Here is a 21,761-nt window from a genome sequence, read left to right as displayed (position 1 = left end):
AGTTTTCATTCTGTCTTTAGTCATCCTAGAGACAGAATGAAAACTTGGAGTACAAGTAGACCACAAGTTGAACATGAGTGAACAGTGTGATGCGGCAGCTAAAAAGGCCAATGCAATTTTAGGCTGCATCAATAAAAGTATAGTGTCTAGATCAAGAGAAGTAATAGTGCCACTGTATTCTGCTCTGGTCAGGCCCCACCTAGAATATTGTGTCCAGTTCTGGGCACCACAATTCAAAAAGGACATTGAGAAACTGGAGCGTGTCCAAAGAAGGGTGACAAAAATGGTGAAGGGTCTGGAAACCATGCCCTATGAGGAACGACTTAGGGAGCTGGGGATGTTTAGCCTGGAGAAAAGAAGGTTAAGAGGTGATATGATAGCCCTGTTTAAATATTTGAAGGGATGTCATATTGAGGAGGGAACAAGCTTGTTTTCTTCTGCTCCAGAGAACAGAACCCGGAACAATGGATGCAAGCTACAGGAAAAGAGATTCCATCTCAACATTAGGAGGAACTTCCTGACAGTAAGGGCTGTTCGACAGTGGAATGCACTCCCTCGGAGGGTGATAGAGTCTCCTTCCTTGGAGGTCTTTAAACAGAGGCTGGATGGCCATCTGTCAGGGATGCTTTGATTTGGATTTCCTGCATGGCAGGGGGTTGGACTGGATGGCCCTTGTGGTCTCTTCCAACTCTACGATTCTATGAATCTGTGATCCTGCCTTGTTTCCTCTTACCTGGTTTCAGTGGGGGCATTCATGTATGGAGAACACACCAGTGTATCTATCTTTGTATGTTGAATAGTTATTCTTTGTTTATATTTATCATCATTATTAACACATTGATTTGTGTTTATTTTTATTCTTAGAGCATCTGCTGCATTGATTATACAAACCTCCTGATCTTGAACAGACAGACTCCCCTCATTCACAAAAAATAGTCAGAAAGATCCAACAGAGGCTCCCATACCACAAAAATGACAGTTTTGCTGGTGTAATGGGGGAGATGAGAGGCAGCATGATGTACTGGTTTGAACATTGGACTTTGGCCCTGGAGACCAGGGTTTTAATACCTGATCTGCCATGGAAAGCCACTGGCTGACTGTGGGCATGTCACCCTCTCTCAGCCTCAGACAAAAGCAATGTCAACCCAGCTCTGAACAAATATTACAAAGAAAACCTATGATAGATGTTTTCTAGCCTCTGGAGCAGCAGAAAACCAATTCACCTAATTTTCGACAGGACATCCCTTCAGATATTTAAAGACCACTAGCATGTCACCAAGCTAGGGCTTCCCACAACACTGGATGCCTTTCCTCAATTACCATTTAACAAAAAGAATTATAGTTTATTTCAAAGGTGACAATGCTCCTATTCCCACAATATGAGCATCCAATAGTATGCTCAGGAACAAGCAGCACTTGTGTAATAACCACTATAGGCAGTATGTCAAATTATCTGAGCAATGACTATAGTTCTTTTCAGCACACTCATTCCATGCATCGCAACCTGCTGTGGCTGGTTTTTATAATAATTGAACTTCTATAATGATAGGACATCGTTCAATGCTGTCGTTGACAGTTCATGCATTAGGACTGCGCATTCACATTAAATTAGACACTTAACAATTATTCTGCCAAGGAATGCTTGTACAGTATTGCCTGTGAACTCCAGTCATTTGTAACAAGCCTGCTTCCTTCCTACAACCTTTGCTTCATTTGTCAGCACGGTGCGCCTTCATGTGTGTCATGAAGTTATGCATAACCGTGGGTTACATCATTCTTTCTGAAACAAGGACAGCTTTCACCAAACACGTGCTCAAACGAATGAATACCTTAGACTTGGATGTTGAAACACCAGCTGTAGAGTGCCTTCTTGTGTGAGTGGCACTGTTTACTGAATGAATCACCATCAGCACCACTGATGGCATTTAAATCTGTCCCTTAGCTAACAGGCAAAAGAAGAATACCTGTTCCAATGGAAATGTAAGGTATTTGTGGACATTTAGATAAAAGCTGATGGGACAGAATCCAGTGGTATAATCAAGCTGAAAAGTACTACCCAGTCGCTTTCCCCCCATTCATTTGTGTAATTAATTTATAAATAAAGAGCTGTCGTGCTGTAAAATGACAAACAAATTAACTACAAATTAATTTATGCGCCTAGAAGTGTTATGTAAGTTATCTCCCCAATAGGTTTATTTAAAGTTCTGGGGGGAAAATATCCCATGGACATCTAAGCCACCAATGCTTTATCCTTCACAACCCATTAATTTTATCAGTGGCTTGCTCAAATTTATATAGCACAAGCAATGTACACACTGCTTTGCTGAGTAACATACGTAAGCAAATCGGAAGGTCCTGTCATGTTCCGATCTAAATTTCAATAGTGGGAGAGATAAAGTTAGCAAACAACACAGTAAGGGGAGGAGTAAAAGAGGCCAGCACAAAAAGAAACTATGTGAGCAAATTCAGTTACGTAATGTACTTAGGTTTTGTTTTCTTTGGGAATGAGTTGTTCTGAGGTGGGGTTGAGTAATTACTGTGGGTCTGAGGACTGAATTTTTGTCCCAAGTCCTCCAGGCTGCATACATTGTCAAAATTCCTTTAAAAAACAAAAGCAAAAGTACATCCCAGAAGACCACTTCTGATTTTGAAAAACAGGGATTTTTAAATGGTAAACAGTATACAGGACATTGCAACCAGATTAAAAGGTGAGTTGCTTTCCAGGAGAAGCAATACGCTTCCTCTCACTATCTCTGAGTATTCCTTACCATAGAAACTCCTTTGAAATTCAGTGGACAGGCAACTTGAAGACACTTAACATAAATCTCTTGCTCCTTTTTCTCACTTTCTAACAATCTTTCCTCCTTTTCTTCCTCTTTCCCTTTCTTTTTTTTGTCCCACTTCATCCTTGCCTGGCAGTCTGACAAAAGAGAGACAGAGCACTCTTACCTTGTCAGAGTTGTGACCTTCATACCTTGCCAAGAACTTTTTAAGTCAGGATGGGGAAAGCAGCAGGTTACTGACTTCTTAAGGAAGTAGCTATGAACCTTATCCCACATGAAACTGGAGCTCCAATGTGAAGCCCTTCCATGGCGCTTCCGTAGCAGGGGTGAAATGGAGTCAGTTCGAATCCAAGGCAATTCATGTGATGTATTATTTCACGTGAACGCAATTGTGGTGATTCCTGAGTCAAAATGGAGCAAGTGCACATTGAATTACCACACCAGTACATACAATGCGGATTCAACAATTCGAATTGGGACCCTTGCGCATGCTAAGTGGGGGTCTGAACGCATCGTGAACCTTTGCACTTCTGGGGTGAAGAAGGAGCCACTTCCTGGCTCCAGTTTCACATGAATGTTAGCCTCACATGAATGACAGCTTCATGTTCTATGGGCTTTAGAGTCTGATTTGGCACCCAAACTAGCACTCTTTTTTTGGGCTTTCTAGACTGTTCCAGGCACACAGGCACCTTTTTCTATGGGATATATGGTCCGTTTTTCCATGCACACAAACACCCTTTTCTATGGGAGATATGGTCCGTTTTTCCAGTCACACAGGCAGCCTTACCCAGTAACATCGGAAACAGCTGCTTTCCCCCTCCTCGCCAGCATGTCTCCTGTCCATGTTAAAACGTGAATACATTCATTCCCCAGTAGCTCTCTGCCCTTTCTCCAGCGGCATCAGAAACAACCGCATTTCCCTCGGCAGCATTGGAAGCAGAGAGGGGGAGTACTGGAAGCAAATGGGGCAAAATTACAGTGTGGCACCATGGGAAATGTGGGACCTTGGAGGTTTAGGGGGCTGTACCGGGACGGAAGCAAAGTTGCATTCCACACCAGACCAATTTGGACTGAAATTGAAGTGAGCTTGGAAACAATTTTTCTGAATGCGCTGTTACTGGATTCACAAAAATGAGGAGTCACTGCGGATCCACCTCGGAATGATCCCCCATAGAAAGCAAACAGGTGTGATAATACATCACGTTATAACATGAATTTGCATGGCTGGACCAAGAGTGATTCCAAATCTGAGCTGCAAAACTCCTCATGTGATAAGGGCCTATGAGATTAGCCAGAAAAAGAGCAGCCCAAGGCATCTGGAGCCTGGAGGAGTCTAGATCTGTAAAACAGAGGGGACTGAAGCCTGAGATTTTACAGGCAGGGTAAATTTTCTGGCATTCTGTGAAGGTAGGGAAAGATGGTGTCACATAGTTGCCATGGGAGAGCATTCTGAGCAGAAGAAAAAGGAATAAGAATGGAACCAAATCTTACACACCAACATAACATTTAATATTGTGATTCGACTGCTGTAAAAAATTGGACATCAGTTAATAAACTATCCTTAAGATCTGGCTGGAGAGAGTATGGACACTAGCCCTATTTGAAAAACTGAAATACAAAATAAGACTTTGGCAAGATACAAGAGTCAATCAGTGTGGTGCAGAAGTTTGACTATTGGACTCTGGTACTGAAAGCCAGGATTCTTGATCAACCATGGAAACCCACTGGATGGCCTTGGGCAAGTCACACGCTCCCAGCCTCAGAGGAAGGTGAAGGCAAACCCCCCTCTGAACAAATCTTGCCAAGAAAACCCCAAGATAGGTTCGCCTTCGGGTCATCACAAGTTGGAAACAACTGGAAGGCACACAGAACAACAAAAAAGATGGAGAACAATAAGATGCTTTTGTTAATATTTGGTATACATTTATGTATATATATATATGCTGGAATATAGGCCTGGGACTGACCGCCCCAAAAGGGCGGCCTGCCAACTGCTTATTTCCCTCCGGAGGGAAACTGCAGCCGCTAAACTACGCAGCTTTCCTCCAGAGTAAAAAGAACCCGGAAGAAACGGGCTCTTTTTACGGCACCAGAGTGACATCATGAGTGCGCTAGTGGTGCACTTATGATGTAAGTGATGTGCGGCACCGTGCAGATGCTGCATGGCACTTATGTCACAATGGCAACGCCCGTGTACACGGGACGCGACCATTAGTACGCTGCCACTCCGTACTAGGGTTAGGGACCATGCAGTTGGTGCGTGGTCCCTCACCCTAGTATCGCCGCCGCCACACCAAAAGTACCCGTCTGTATTGGGCCTTAAACAACTTTATGGAGCCTACAGCAAGATCATCTGAAGTTCTAGCAAAATCCATTTTGACTTATCATGAAAGTATTTTCATGGAACCATTTTCTCTATATATAGAGAGAAATGAGAAACAAAAATGGAAAAATCCTGATATTGTCTGGTTATATCTAATTGTATCATCTGGGGTCACAACACTGTTGTTAAGTTTGTTATTTTGGTTTTAAAAGGAAAAGGAAAAGGAAAAATGGAACTATCTTAAGAGCTCAGATTTGAATGTCTGTAAATATTAATTACAAACCATTTGGACTGCTTATTGCTGCCTTCAGCAGCAATAAATAATTTTGGCTGCAATCACTGTGATGTTGCAATTGTCATTTATCTCAGGGTGTCACTATGTACTTTATACATTTTGTAACATCTGCCAAGCAGTTCATGTTCTTTGGTGGGGCTGAATGGATAAAGCAAATTGTACCTACAGGTTAAAGTTTTCAAAAACCTACTTCTTTTAAAAGGCTAGTTGTCATTCTACAACCTGACAGCTGTTTATTCAAACATTACTGTACTACTTTTCATTCCAAAAGTCCTCAAGTCTTTGAAGTCATGCATCTGAGGAATGGGATTACAGCCCACAAAATTTCATGCTAAAATAAATTTGCTAGTCTTAAAGGTACTATCAGATTATTTTCCTTTCCTTTTTTAAAATGTACAAAAACACAAAATGCAAATACTTGTACAAAATGCTAATATAAAAATAAGAATTGAGTACTAATCACAATAAAATATTTAATTAGTTCTAATCACAGTATCATCTGGTGACCTTGAGCAAGTCACATGTTCTCAGTCTCAGGGGAAGGCAATGGTAAACCACCTCTGAACAAATATTGCCAAGAAAACCCCATGGTTTTGGGCCACCATAAGTTAGAAACAACTCAAAGGCACACAACAACTACCACTGCACTAAACAGAATAAAGCTATACTAAGTTCTTTCTTTTTATTCATTTGTTTTTTCATTATTGTTTTTAATTTTCAAGCCTAATGTTGTCATAGCATCCAGTTGGGAGAATTTCTATACCTCAGTAGTAGGATACATGTTTTAAATTTAAAAAATCCCACGGCCAGTCCCTAGGAATTGTAGACAGGAATTGCCTTTCCATCAAGTGGGCATTCATAACTGTATGACTGATAACTGTACAAGTGCTGACAAATCAAATGAAACATACGTTGACTATTATTCACAGGTTTGCTACTGATTAATGCATTATATTTGCTTTGCAGGTCTAAATCCTTTCATAGCAATGCTTATGCAATGTGTAGGCACATGAAAACAATGCAAATTGTGTGATAAAAATCTGTCTGGTGACTGGATTAAGTTACCTTCCTCCATAAAATGCTCCTTGGAGAATGCATGACTAAATATTGGTGGCAGCCAAGTGAGTCAGTAGACAGAACTGTTCACCCTTAGATCAGATGATTTCAAATGTTCCCAGTATGTGAGCAGATATTAAAATGCAATGTGTTAAAGTAAAGAACAAACACAAAATAAACCCTGAAGAGCTATTTTCCACCTTTCTTTCCTTATTGATAGACTAAATTGATTACATTTATAGCTTGATTTCTGCTCAAGAAAGCCAACCCATGAAATACCTGCTATGAGGATGCATTGTCATATGTGAACATATAGAAGTGCCTACTGAATATATGTATATCAAAAATTTTGCAGTCTTCACATTGCATATGTGTTCACATCTGTGTGTGGTATCTTTGTTTGCATCTTTATTTTTTTTTTCTACATTTGAAATAAAAAACATTAAATGTACAAGAATATGTGGTCCCCTTCCCTTGCTTTTCTGTAAGCTCATCTATTTAGAAAATATATAATGTGTTTCTAACACTGATGGTAACAGGAAAAATCCCAAAGGGGTGAATGGGACACTAACTGTGCCTTGAAAGCATGCAGCTGTTGTGCAGTCACATGGTGCCTATATGCATACAAAGTAATGAGTAACAGTTCCCATGGTGTTGCATCACCTTCTGCACTTGTTGACTTTGCACAACAAAGATGACAAAAATTGTTCCTGCTTCTGTTGCTTATTTGGAGCTGTAAATACATGCTGGCTTTGACCTCCTCCCTTACTGATGAAGTTCTGGCCTCATCTAGCCTCCCCTCATTCCCTGAGCTACATTTTCTTGCCAATTTCTTCTATTGTTGGCCATAGTGAATGTGTACTCATAGAGCTGCCCATACTATGTGAGTCCTTGCAAGCAGTGTGGCAGCAGCAGTACTTCCTCCTGGTTCTTCTCAGTGTAACCCACTCCCTCTTTCCAACTCATCTCCTTCTTCCCTCCTTCTCACATGGACATTGCCAAACTCTGCCTCAAGTGAGGAAATGAAAATCTGACACAATGGATTTTTGCTGCTTTCCACAGTAAAGAAGAAGGGAGTCAGGAGAGTGGAATAGAATGGGACAGGATAAAGGGAGGAGATAAAGATGTGAAGTGTGTATGGTAGGAGTATAGGAGCAAGGCAACCAAAATGGTAAAAGGTCTGTTAACCACGCCCTATGAGAAACAACTTAGCTAGCTGCCTATGCTTAGCCTGAAGAAGAGAAAGTTAAGGGGTGACACGATTGTTGTTGTTGTTAACTGTCCTCAAGCTGGGCCCAACTCATGGCAACCCTGAGGATGAGACATTTCCAAGCCCCCTATACTTCACTAGTGCTTAAGTCTTGTAGATTCATGCCCGTAACCTCCTAATTGAGTCTAGCCACCTGGTGTGTGGTCTTCTTCTTTCCACTGTCTTCCACCTTTCCAAGCATTATTGTCTTTTCCAATGAGTCATCTCTTCTCATGATGTGGCCAAAGTACAACAGCCTCAGTTTTGTCATCTTGGCTTGCAGGGAGAGTTCTGGTTTCTCCTGTTCTAGGACCCATTTGTTTGTCTTTTTGGCTGTTCTCAGTATCCTTGGCACTCTTCTTCAACACCACATTTCAAACGAATTGTTTTTTCTTATCTGCATTTTTTTAACTGTCCAGCTCTCACATTCATACGTAGTGATGGAGAATACTATGGCTCAGAGAATTCTGACTTTGATGCTCAGTTGTATGTCTTTACTCTTTAGGTTTGAAGCCATGTTTAAATATTTGAATGGGTGTCATGTTGAGGATGGAGCAAACTTGTTCTGCTCCAGAGACTAGGACATGGAGCAGTGGATTCAAACTACCGGAAAAGAGATTCCACCTAAACATTAGGAAGAATTTCTGATGGTAAGAACTGCTTGCCAGTGGAACATGATTCCACAAAGATTGGTGAAGTCTCCTTCTTTGGAGGTTTTTAAACAGAGGCTGCTGTATGGCTATCTGTTGGGAGTATATTGATAGTATATTCCTGTTGGACTGGATGGCCCTTGTGGTCTTTTCAACTCTTTGATTCTGTGAAAAACATGTTCTGGTAATTCTGCCTGAAGAACCTAGTAATGGGATAGTCAAATAGCCATCAGTCCAGATAGACTCCCAATCCAATTCCATGGCATTTCTTTCCTCCAAAGTAAAGAGCCATTGCATTCTAAGGAGGGTTATTCCCCTGGGGATTTTAGATGATAGCACAGTAACAAGGGAGTAGAACCCTCATACATATAGGAGAGGCATACTCACAAGAAAATGAGACCCACATACTTACCAGGGAAGCACACTTAAAAGAAAGATCTACATACACAAATAAACATAACACTGTGACTCTTTACTTCTAAGTAAGCAATGCATTATGACCTATCGAAACTTGACAAGCTTTTTTAATGTAAGCTTTTGTGAACTGCAGCCTAATTCATGAGATGCAAATAGACCAGGAAAGTATTTGCCAAATAAACTGTGCTTACCCTGGCTGCGTTTTTGTCTTTGGACTCATGGCAAGCACACACTGCTTGCTCCTTGGTGTTGGTTTTATGGCATTTCCCTATTTTCCTGGGGAGGAGGTACCACTTTCCACCCAAGGGCAGGGTGACCAGATGTCATAACTGCAAAGGAGGACAAGGGACTACAAGATGGAGGACAGTCAATAAAAAGTTAGGACTTTACAAGACAAAAGCTAAAAACACTATTTTTAATATAAATTCATTTCATATTACATATACCGTATTATATTATGTACTCAACCGTATTTTTCTGATGAACTTATTATTCATTAAAATGCCTTGTTATAAAACTTTATAAAACTCTGAGCAAGACAAATGCTTAAAATTGTATTTGACTAGCAATAAACCCTTGACTGACTCTACATTTAAATTATTCCTTTCATTTGTCCATTGTGCTGAAAAACCCTTTCAATATTTATTTGCATTGTGTCCTCAAGCAGCCCAGTGCCTACTATGTTTGCTATCCTTTTCCCCTCCAAAAAACAAACATGCCCAGAAGTATGGGGGCAAGTCTTTTCTCTTGCTCCTCCTCGGAAAAAGAACTTTAGAAGGATCCATCCTATCCCCCTATCTGCAGTGAGGATAGGTCGTCAAGTGGACACATTTCTCAAAGGGGAATAGCAAGCATGATGATACTCAATAGGCTTCCTAGTCATGCTCAAAATGGAGGACATTTGGGAATTCCTCCTGGACAGGTTGAGATTTAGGATATGTTCTGGAAAAGGAGAATATATGGGACTCTTCTATGGGAACTATCCCTTTAGGAGGTGATTGAGTTCTCTAGTTGACCTCTAGAAGACAGAATAAGAAAGCTGAGCAACGGAAGGAGGGTGCATATGCACATTTTCTTAATTCTTTTGCAGGAGAGGGAATGTGATTGGCTTCTTTCTAAGGAAAGGGGAGTGAATTCCTCAACAACAGATCTGTAATGGAAGGAAAGTACATCCCTTTTTGTGTCTCAGAACAACAGAACATCTGGAGAAAGAGGGAATGTCTAACTAGGAATTCCCAGGTCCTAATTCCTATTTATGTGCTCTCTGAACACACATGTACACTCTCTTTTTCACCTGAAATATTCCCTCCACTCTTGCTGAGATGAAATGTGAACCTGATGGGCCTGAGCAGCCAAAACACCAAGGAGTTTAACAGAAAGGTATGAAAATTAAGTGTTTATTCTAAAATAAAGGTTCCATCAGACTAAAAAGGCTTTGTACAGCTTGGACATCATGACAAGTGGGTGGAAGCAGGCAAAAATGATATTGACCTACCCACAGAATTAGTCATGCTTTTAAACACTCCCACTTTGAGAAAGCATTGAAAGAGTATGTGAAAGACTGGAAACCATATGCTGTAGGAGGAAAGGGGATTTTTTCTGAAAAGTAATGTAAGTAGCTACATCCATTTAACATGAACATATGTTTAAAAATTGCTGGCATATTCATAACTGTGTATGGATTCGCCAAAGAAAATATTGGAACTACGACTGGAAAAGCTTTTAGGTATCATATATTTGAAGCAATGCCCAATTTTGCCATTCATTTGTGAGGAAGAAGATTGCTCTGTCCTTATAAAAAGTCATTAAACCATGACTATATCATCTCCTGCTCTGATGCAACAAAAAATCAGAAGAAGGGTGTGTTAGCCCTAGCTCTTGTTAAACAGGAATAATATTCACAGAGTTACTGACAAGTCACACCACTTCATGTAACCATGTAAACTGCAGGCAGACAGGGATTGCTCTGGTCTTCCCTTTGAAACCTGCTTGTCAGATACACAGATATACTGGAAATACATAACACGCAACACAGACTTGCATTTTAGCATCCCATATGCAGAGCTTGCCCAAGCTGATTATGGTATTCTGGAAGTAGTAGTCCAAAAAAGTAACTTACTTTAAATGGAACAGCATTCTCCACCTGTGAGGTAGTGTAAGAGGGACAGTTGACTCAATCAGGAGAATGGATGAGGATGGAGAAAAGCAGTACAACCAAAGAGAAGAGTGAGTGGGTACAGGAAAGGGGACAATGTCAGAAATGAGTGAGGATAATAGGACCATATAAGAGATGTCATTAAATAAAGATAAGAGTAAATAAAGATAAGCCAAAGGGTACTCAACAATGGCTCCTCTTCATCCTGGCAGGAAGTGACCAGTAGAGTACCATAGAGTTCCTGTCCTGGGCTCAGTGCTATTCAACATCTTTATCAATGACTTGGATGTTAGAATAGAGGGCATGCTTTTCAAATTTGTAGATGACACCAAATTAGGAGGGACAGCTAATACCCCAGAGGACAGGATCAGAATTCAAAATGACCTTAGCAGATTAGAGAGCTGGGCCAAAACTAACAAAATGAATTTCAACAGGGAGAAATGTTGGATACTACACTCGGGCAGTAAAAATGAAATGCACAGATATAGGATGAATAATACCGGGCTTGCCGGCAGTACATACAAAAAGGTTCTAGGAGTCTTAATGGACCACAGACTGAACGAGAGTCAAGAATGTGTTGCAGGAGCTAAGAAATCCAATGCAATTCTAGGCTGCATCAATAGGAGTATAGTGTCTAGATCAAGGGAAGTAATAGTACCACTCTATTCTGCTTTGGTCAGACCTGGAATATTGTGTCCAGTTCCGGGCATCACAGTTCAAGAAGGATGTAGACAGGCTGGAGCATGTCCAGAGGTGGATGACCAAAACTATGAAAAGTCTGTAAACCATGCCCTATAAGGAATGACTTAGGGACCTGGGGATATTTAGCCTGGGGAAAAGATTGTTAAGGGGTGATATGATAGCCCTGTTTAAATATTTGAAGGGATGTCATATTGAGACTGAGTCAGCTTGTTTTCTGCTCCTCCAGTGACTAAGACCACAGAGCAATGGATTCAAACTACAGGAAAAGAGATTCTGCCTGAACATTAGGAAAAACTTCCTGACAGTAAGAGCTACCATCTCAGGAAAGTGGCGGAGTCTCCTTCTTTGGAGGTTTTTAAACAAAAGTTGGATGGCCATCTGTGAGAGTGCTTTGATTGTGGATTTAGCATAGCTGGGGATTGGACTGGATGGCCCTTGAGGTCTCTCCCAACTCTCTGATTCTATGGTTCTATGAGTAAGAAGAGATGTTAGGACTGCAAGAGAAGTTGAAGTAACAACATGTCTGACAAGCTGGGTCAGACGGGTGAGGGGAGCATTTTCCTTTCCTCACAGGAACGTAGTATGTAAGCATTTTGTTGCTAATAGACCCTAAACATTTTGTGATATCATTCAACTTCAGTCAATTGCTATAGCCGTGGTGGCAAACCTATGGCATGTGTGCCAGAGATGGCACATGAAGCCATTTTTGTGCCACACGAGGGCCTATTTTGTGCCTATTCCTCCTCCTTTCCAGCTGTCCCAGGCCTTCAGTTGCCTCCGGACAGCCAACTGAAGGCTTGGGAGGGTACGGAGGGAGGAGGAAGAACAGGTGCATGCCTGTTCCTCATCTTCTCCCTTGCCCTTCTGGGCCTTCAACTGTCCCTCTTCTTCCCTGCTCACCCCTCTGGGCCTTCAGCTGTCTCCAAAGAGGCAGCTGAAGGCCCGGGAGGGTGGGAGAAGGAGTGCTGCCCCCAAAGTCCTGTTCTCCCCCCAAAAAAGTCCCACCCTGACACCAGGTAACACCTGGTGCTAGAAGACCTTTTAGTTTGGGCACTCAGTCCCTAAAAGGTTCACCATCACTGTCCTATAGAGACTTTATCATCACAAGATCTCATCTGGCATTACAGAATACAATGATCTACAACTAGTTCTCATTTTCAGAGAACTGTTTTTTATACACTACAACATCCTCTCTAACTCCAGAAGGTAGGTGAGTCAAATAAAAGTGTTTTAAACCACCACCGCCCACCCTTTTATATTTTAATTAATCTTTGAATAATGTCTGAAAGTCAAGATTACGGTGCACAATACAATGGGTGGCCATTCAACATGGTATGCAGAAGCAATTGTTGTAGCATGTCTTTCAATGGGCTCATTGTTTCTTTCTTTTTTTCCCCAACAGCAATGTTCTATTATTGCCTTTAGAAAAGTAAACTAGAAACCATCCTGGATAAACATAATATCTCATAAGCTTCTGCAGCATTTTTGTTACCAAGGGAACATCAGTACTAAGGCTGCTACCTACCTACTCCTTGCATAGTTCAGCCAATGGCTTTCTGTTGCAGTCATTATAACAGCACAAAAGAATGCCCACATTCTATTCACAGCCTTAGGGCTGTGCTTGGCGGGGGATCAAGTGCAAACCTTGATTCATGCACCTCTTTATTGACTATTTCATTGTGGTTTCTCCAAGCACATAGTTTGACCTCTGGTCTCTAATTTGCTGAGTTACCAGGTGAACTGGCAGCATTGTCAAACTACTGCTGCTCTTCCTCCTCCTCTTTCTCAGCTTCAAGGAGTGGTCATATCTTGGATTAGTATTCACCATTATATGACTGGGTCTTTATTCAACTTCCTCATACTTAAGACACTGCTGTCTAGGCATTCTTGGCCAAAATCACAACCACAACAACAACAACAACAACAACCCATGGATATCATATGGTAGCCAGTTTGCCTACATTGGGCAAGTGACACTCTCTCAGCCTCAGAGGATGGCAAGCAACCCCCATGATAGGTTTACCTTAGGGTTGCCTTCAGTTGCAAACAATTTGAATATACACAACAACAATAATAACAATCACATGACTGGTTTTTATTCAACTTCCTCATAGTTAAGACACAATTGTCTAGGTATGCTTGCCTAATAATAATAATAATAATAATAATAATAATAATAATAATAATAATAATATCTTTCCTACCTCCCCACATGGATATTATAGTATAGGATATTATGCTTTACTTTAAAGTATTTATATGAATGTTAAGAGAACAGCCCCTTTAAATGAAGGCATCATCTGTTTCAGGAGTGTGCAATCTAGATAGTCCATGTGCACAAACACATGGTTGTTTTTCCAATCCCCATCAGGTGAAATAGCAATTTTGCTAGAGCAGTGGCAAAATGGCCACTTTTGACATGAAACCAAGGACCAAAGACCTCCTAGAAGTGAAGGAAAACTTATTTAAAGGCTGTTCAGGCCAAACCCAGTTAAAAGATAAAAGACCATAAGGCAAAAAATCTGGAGCCTGATTTGCCCACCAACACTTAGCACCTGGGACAGCAGACTGCCCAGGCACCCAGTTCTTGTGGTCAGTCTTCTGCATTATAGTGGCATGTATTTATTTGCACAACCATGATTTCTCAACTTGCATTGTCATGTACCTTCAAAGTGATTCTGACTTATGGGGACCCTAAGGCAAAACTACGACAGGGGTGTTTTTGGCAAAATTTGTTAAGGGGCTTTGCCGTTGCCTTGCACTGAGGCTGAAAGGATGTGATTTTCCAAAGTCATCCAGTGGGTTTCTGTGGCTGAGCAGGGATTCAAACCCTGATCTCCAGGGTTTTAGTCCAACACTCAAACCACTACACCATGCTGGCTCATGTATACATCTAATTTGGTATATGCAATTTTCAATTAGCATCCTTTTTTGTTTATGCATTTCTCCTTTGGGAAGGGCATCGTTTAAGTGCATCAACTAAAGCAAACAATCACCCAGTGACAGAACAAATGGGAAGGGTTAGAAATGTAAAGCAGAATCCTTACAGGAATCTTGATCTCTTGGATTGGGCTGACAGAAATTGTATGATGAATTACACCTTTAAGATAATGTATCAAGTTTTTTCTACTACACTGCTTGAATTTTTTTTAAAAAAACCAACAACTTTTGTCTCTTGCTTTAAAAGCAGAAGCTTCACAGTGTGGGAAAAAGAAGAAATTTGTGGACACTGACAGTGGAACCTCTGTGTCAGGAGTGAAGAATGTATCTTTGAAAATTATTTTGCTATGTCGAGGACAAGCAGATGCCAAGAAGGTGGAAGAAAGCAACATTATTTCGACAAGCCAAATAGGAAATGGTGGTGGTGTGACAGAAACAGGTGGTGGTCCAAAGTGCTGCAATTCTTTTTTATTTTAATCTTGTGCAGTTTGAGATATAAAAGCTTGTGTGCAGTGAACCATATTTCTTAATGACCCAGACATAAGCCAAGCAAACAAGTGAATTAAGGTGCCACATCAGCATTCGAAACAAAGATAGCATCCGCCCTGCATTCTTTTTCCTTTAGATATTTTGCCCAGAGCTACATGGGTTGGGTTATATTTAGGGCTTGGTCTGATTGGGAGACCTGGGAGACTTTGTTACTGGATCTGCTTTCATGGTGTTCTTTTGTAAGTTTCCAGGACAAGCTTTTGGATGCTCTATTCATTTGGTTATGATTCTATGCTAAGACATTTCCACTTTTGGGGACAAATGAAGACCAGAGTAGGCACAATATATGAAACGTGTCCTCATGTTTAAGACACTAATTTTAAATATGTAAAGAGCATGACAGGAAGGGGGTTCAGCAAGTGTGGAGGGAAAATTTAACTCTTTTGTCTCCTTTTGCAGTCTTATGGGAAAACTCTCATTTGAAGCTGATATTTGCTTTCATGGGAAATCCCATTGACAGAATGGAAATTTGAACCTAGGTTGAACCCAACGTTTATTACCCCCTTCCCATCCATTCTGTTAGGGCGTGTGTGTGTGTGTGTGTGTGTGTGTGTGTGTGCTGGAAGAGAAACCAGAAGGGAAGCAGCAAGAACAGAGGGAAATTGACTCTGTGCTTTATCACAATGACTATTAATTATTTTGTGTTTCACCATCCAATTGCAGTTTTACTTCATATTAATTTGGGATGGAGGGGGAGACCGTTGTTGCCATTCTTACAGAGTCTCACAAATTCATAATGATACAAAGATATATTTGTTATTTAGTGTCCTTTTTCAGTATCCCACTAAGGCTGACTTATATCTAAGCACAAATGTCCATGTCTGTAACTGTGCACGTTTACTTTTCAAATTGTATCATACTTCAGCCAAAGAACGCCTATGTTCAAATGATATATGGCAGCGCTTTGAAATGTTGCTGTGATGCAGCTTGAAGAAATTAACAAACAGTAGTTGGGAAATAAACACAGATAATTTTGCATTAATGAGCTGATTCACACAAACTGGATTGAGGATGAGTTCAACTCCAAAAAAGTAACTTTTCCAAGACCTGAAATATGCTATCTCCGCTATCTCCTTTGACTTAACTAGGGGGAACAGCTTTCAGAAGTCTCACTCCAGCTGCATCTTCAATACAGAAGTAATCTAGTTTGACATCACTTTAACTTGCTCAGTGCTATGGAATTCTGGGATTTGTAGTTTTGTGAGCCATTTAGCCTTCTCTGTCAGAGAGCTCTACTGCCACAACAAACTACAGTTCCCAAAATTATATAGCATTGAGCCACAACTGTTAAAGTGGTGTAAACCTGGATTATTTCTGCAGTGCAGATGCAGCCTATTCTTCCAACTACTATTTATTAAATTAATGGCTACTACTTGCTTTTTTTGCACTTGGATTCCTTTTGAGCTGATTTATTAAAATGGCCCCACCTACTCACCCAAACACATAATGATAAACTGTGGTTGACTGAAACATGGAAGCAGATACTTATGGTTTGACAACCTTACCAGAGAAGAAAAGAAAATGTATGCGGTGATTCACTCCCATAGCTTTAAACTATCATGATATACATAATAAATTTATAGATGTTCATTTTGTTCCAGGGTTATAACTGTGTATTTTTATCCAATACAACATTCAAGAATAGCAGGAATTACTGAGCTGCTAGCCTATTACTGAGTACTTGTATCTGTGGTAATCTGGCAGTTCATAATTGTGATTATAACTTGTGGTTATATTAATGCTGAATCACGAAAATTATTACATGTATGCTCACCATAAATAATTGACTGAAACAGAACATACTAGGGAACAATTAAAGCAAACAACCTCACGTTGGTGCTGTGAGACATGTGAGACGACAATTCCAATCATTCCTAACCAGGAGGGCTTTTAAAGGGCACTGTCTGTCTGTCTATCTGCCTGCCTGTCTATCAATACAGTACATAGTAGTAGATTCCTCAACCATTTGATCAGCCATTTCTGGCTCCTAAGAGATTAACGATAGTTAACTACGGTGCGTTACAGACATGCCTAAAAGTACGTGCTCAGCACGAACTAGGGTTAGAAAGGGGTGTCCCTTCTGGACGCTCCCAACCCTAGTACATGCTCAGCACGTACAAAATGGCGGCGCCCGTTCCACATGGGGGCCGCCATGATGACATCACAAACGTGCTGCCTCCAAACGAGGTGGCACGGATGTGATGTCGTCGCTCCACGCGAGGGCGCATAGAGCGCCCTTTCCACAGTGTGAAAAGGAGCTCCGAAACGGAGCTCCTTTTGCTGTTTGCGTGGCTGGTGCAGCCTTCAGACGGCTGCACCAGCGACGCAAGGGAGAAAGGGGCCGAGCAGCCCCTTTCTCCTCCTCCCCCCCCGCCATCACCGGGTGTCCTTGGGGCTTGAAGCCCCAAGGACACCCCTTTCTAGGCCGCAGGGAAGCAGCCTTTTGCCGCTTCCCCGCGGCCTGGAAAAGGGCAGATCGGGGCCTCGGAAGCTGCCATTCTGGCAGCTGAGGCCCCGATACAGCAGGGAAAGGGGCGGGTGCAGGCCGCCCCAAACGGGCAGTCTGTAACACACCTACAACTCCTATCCACCACCACACACAGGCTACAGTACTAGAATTCCTGATCTACAAGAAAGTAAAAGCAGTCTTATACAGGACCTAGGGCTTGAATACATTACATTTTCAACCACAATTCCCAGAATTCCTCAGCTAGGGCTGAAATGGAGGTCATGTCAGTATATAGCTCAATGAAGAGAGAAGCGAATTGTCTCCACCCCAGACCATTACTCTGCAGCTGGCTCTGCTGAACGCAAGCTACTGTTTTGTGCTTTCCTGCAGCTGTTGCACTTTGGGCGTTCAAGAAAAACACTGAAATCTGTCCACCTTGTTTTGTAGAATATAACACTACAGTGTAGAACAAAGTTGTTCAACTTGCATTATCAGAACTGTAGGAGATTATAAGGCTAAAAAGTGAAATTTTAACAGAATAAGTGTTTTTGGCTAGTACTTATCACACGATGTTGTGATAACGCTGCCTTGCATTTAGTTCATTATTATTGTGCATCTTTTCACTGACAGGCAAAATGTATCAATAGGCTCTCAATTTTGCTGCTATTCCATGACTGCCTTGTTGTGGTAGGACCCTTCCACAGCAGTTCTGCTTCCCAGACAGTCACATGGGTGTGATTCTGCCCCTTTCCCCCGCTCCCCTTAGCAGCCATTGTGGCAGCCAGTACCTTCCCAAAGCAGACTGCTGTGTGCACATTCACATAGCAGCTAGCTTTGGGAAGGTGTTAGCAGATGGGATCACTTGTCCCCCACTTCCTCCCAAAGTTTAGGGCTGCTGTTTGAATGTGCACACAGCAGCCCTGCATTTGGAGAGGTGGAAGGGCCCAACTTCCAAAACCTTCCCTATCTCAAGCCTGCCACCTTATCTCTCTTCTCCCCATCTCCATACCCTAAGTAGGGCAGTAACAAGGATGATGCAGAAGCAAGGCAGCTTAGATACTGGTGCATAATACAATGCAGCACAATACCAGTACTGAAGTGGAGGTGTGATAAAATTTGCTTCAGTATCAGTATGTCTCCATGTGCTTAACAAATGCAATTGCTGCACTCCAGAAACCTAATGTGATAATCTCCTAATTTACTAATTGATAACAATCCCCCTCCTTGACCCATATGATTTTAAAGGTCTGATCTAACAAGCTAAATCAGATTCATGACTTGTATGTAGCTTGGGTTTTTCTCTTAGGCCTGATTCCACTATCTTTTAAACCGGATCGCAAATCGGTTTGCACTGGTTCAAATGACCCTGGTTCCCACTTGATTTGCTGAAGCAATTTGGGGAGGGGGGACATGTGCTAGACCCATTTAACCCACGTCTTTTTGATGCTGATGTTTTCCATGTCTTTTTGGATAAATTGATTCTGCACAAGTGTGAACCAGATGTGGATTGGAATCTATTTAAATTTGCTCTTCGGCCAGCTGGAGTGGGTCCATTTTGAACTTGGGACTTGAGCATACACGGATTTTGTTATACACTGGGGATCTTGGAACCAAACCCCAGTGTATAACAAGGGTCCACTGTATAAACAAACCCTTGTTCTCTGTCTGAGGGTTGTTTATAGTTACATCTTCTAGGTCAGAGTGGGCTGTAGGTTCGTTGGAATGACTGGCAGATTTGTGGGATAATATGCATTAAGTTGGTGAGGGTTTCTGATTCCCCATTATTAGACAATAGCAGTTTACAGAACCATTTTCTATCACAGTTCAGTTGTGGAAAAAACAAATGCTAATGGCAACTGAGAATTGACTTTCAATGTAAGATCACTTCAGCTCTAGTAATGAAAACCAATCCTGAAGCTCCAAATATGCTGCTGCTGTTGTTATGCAACTTATGGCGACTTTAAGGAGAACCTATAACGGGATTTTCTTGGCAAGATTTGCTGAGCCTTCCTCTGATGCTGATGCGCATGGCCATCCAATGGGTTTCCATGGCTGAGTGGGAATTTGAATACTGGTTTCTGGAGTCATAGTCCAATGATCAAATCACTTTATCATGCTGGCTTTAAATATGCTGTATTTCAATTCAAATTGCATGTCTTTTGCAGCTGTCTTGGCTGGTTGATCTTGGGGTTCTATCAAACAAAGCAAACAAAGCAAACAAAGACAAAAGTACACCCAACAAGCTTGAAATCTACTTGCCTCTGCTTTAGGTCATTTTGGACTGATTGGTTTAGGAGATTGTAGGATAGTGAGAAAGTTCTGAATCTCAAAGGAATAGATTACCACATTTAGAAAGATGCTTACTCAGCTCTACACCTCTCAGGAAATTGTGCTTAGGAGAGATCATGCTTTGGGGCCTTAAGGCCAATTGAGGAGGATGACTCATAGCAGCAGCCTGTAGGAGCCAGCTGATTAATGACTCCAAGATGAAGTCTATGGGCATTTAAGAGTTGAGCTTCAAATACTTGAGCCAACATGCTTAGCAGATTTGCACAACCCACACACAGGCCAATAAGAATGAACATTAAAGCTGAGATGAAAGCCAAGGACAGTCAGCCTTCTGTATCCACAGTTTTTTTGTCCATGGATTCAGGCATCCATGGACAAAAGCAAATCTTGATTTTGCCATGTTATATGAGACCACCATTTTACTATTCCATTTTATTTAATGGGACTGGAGCATCCACGGATTTTGGTATCCACAGGGAGTCCTGGAACCAAATCCCAGGGGATACCAAGGGCCTACTGTAGCAGATTTTAGCATGCAAAGAAAAGGCAGCTATGGTACCTTAAACCAGAGAACAATGGAAAACTAATTTATATACGTATGACTCTAATGTTAACAAACCATACGTTTCCCAGTATGAAATACAACAGGCACTGGAGATCAGCACCTAAGTGTAGATGCTCATTTCAATAACAATGTTATTAAATACTGTAGAGAAGTCAAAATATTTTGTTTGTTTTTAATTGAGAAGATGCAAATATTCAGGCTACCCATTATTTGGAAATATTTCAGAGTGACAATAGGCCACACAATTTATCCATCTGGCCTAGTACTGTCTACACCAGGGGCTGACAGAGGATACATTGGGATCTAGAATGAGATCTCCTACAGGTTTATAGCATTTTCTGGCTCCCAACAGTATATTTTTCTCTATGGATGGGAGACAATTGTGGACTCCAGAATTTTATTTATTTATTTAAAGTATTATACAACACTCTTCAGCTCTCAGAGCAACTTACAGATTTACATTGTAAAATCTGGCTTTTCTTTTTGCATCTTAGGCTGCAGAAATAATTTGGTTTAACATCCCAGAACCACGGATCATTGAGCCATAGCAGTTAAAGTGGTTTCAAACCAGATTATTTCTGCAGTGCAGATGCACCCTTACATGAACAGGAAAAATTAGTACAACAAATTAAAATGATTAAAAAATGTGCCCAGTTATAACATCTATGAAAATTCACATCTCTTTGTTAAATGTAAATGATACTAGACTAGGAAAAGATAATCATTGGTTGGTTGTAACAGTATTTTATTTGAGGGGTTTTACATGATGACTAAACCTGGAAAACCTCACCTGTCACTACTGCCATTGAATCCTATGTTTCTGTTAACTGTTTAATCTATTGTGGATTTTTTAAATTTCATTTGACCTGTACTTATTAAGTAAGGGTGGGTTTATACTGGCCAGAACACTCTGAGCTGTTCTTGCAGTATTCTAGTCCCAAAGCTGAACTGAATTCCCTCTGTTTCCTGGGCACTCCGGAATGATGCTGGGCTGCTGTCTACGTACGCATCTTGCTGTGACGCTCAACCTTGCCACTACTAGTGCAACTCACTCCCTCTGAATTAAAAAATGAGGCACCCAGCATTGATCACATGGCTGGGCACCTCAATGTGACTTCAGACAGAAAGACTTGCACCAGTGTCAGCAGCTGGCATAGTAGGACACTGTGTAGAAGCCACCTGATATTCCTCCAAAATGATCTGGATTTTTCTGGAAGAGCCAGAGCAAATAGTGAATTTTTAAAAAACAGATTAAGACAGAGATGGTCTGGATTCAGTGCAGAACTGGCCTTTCCACACAAAGACAGTCCACATTTGAAATTGGGCCTTTGGCCCTCCC

Source organism: Sceloporus occidentalis, unplaced genomic scaffold (assembly GCF_023333645.1).
Source record: "Sceloporus occidentalis isolate IW3139 unplaced genomic scaffold, rSceOcc1.0.p SCAF_2, whole genome shotgun sequence".
Classification (NCBI taxonomy): Eukaryota; Metazoa; Chordata; class Lepidosauria; order Squamata; family Phrynosomatidae; genus Sceloporus; species Sceloporus occidentalis.
The sequence above is the reverse complement of the archived record's forward strand: the minus strand, read 5'-3'. Positions refer to the sequence as shown.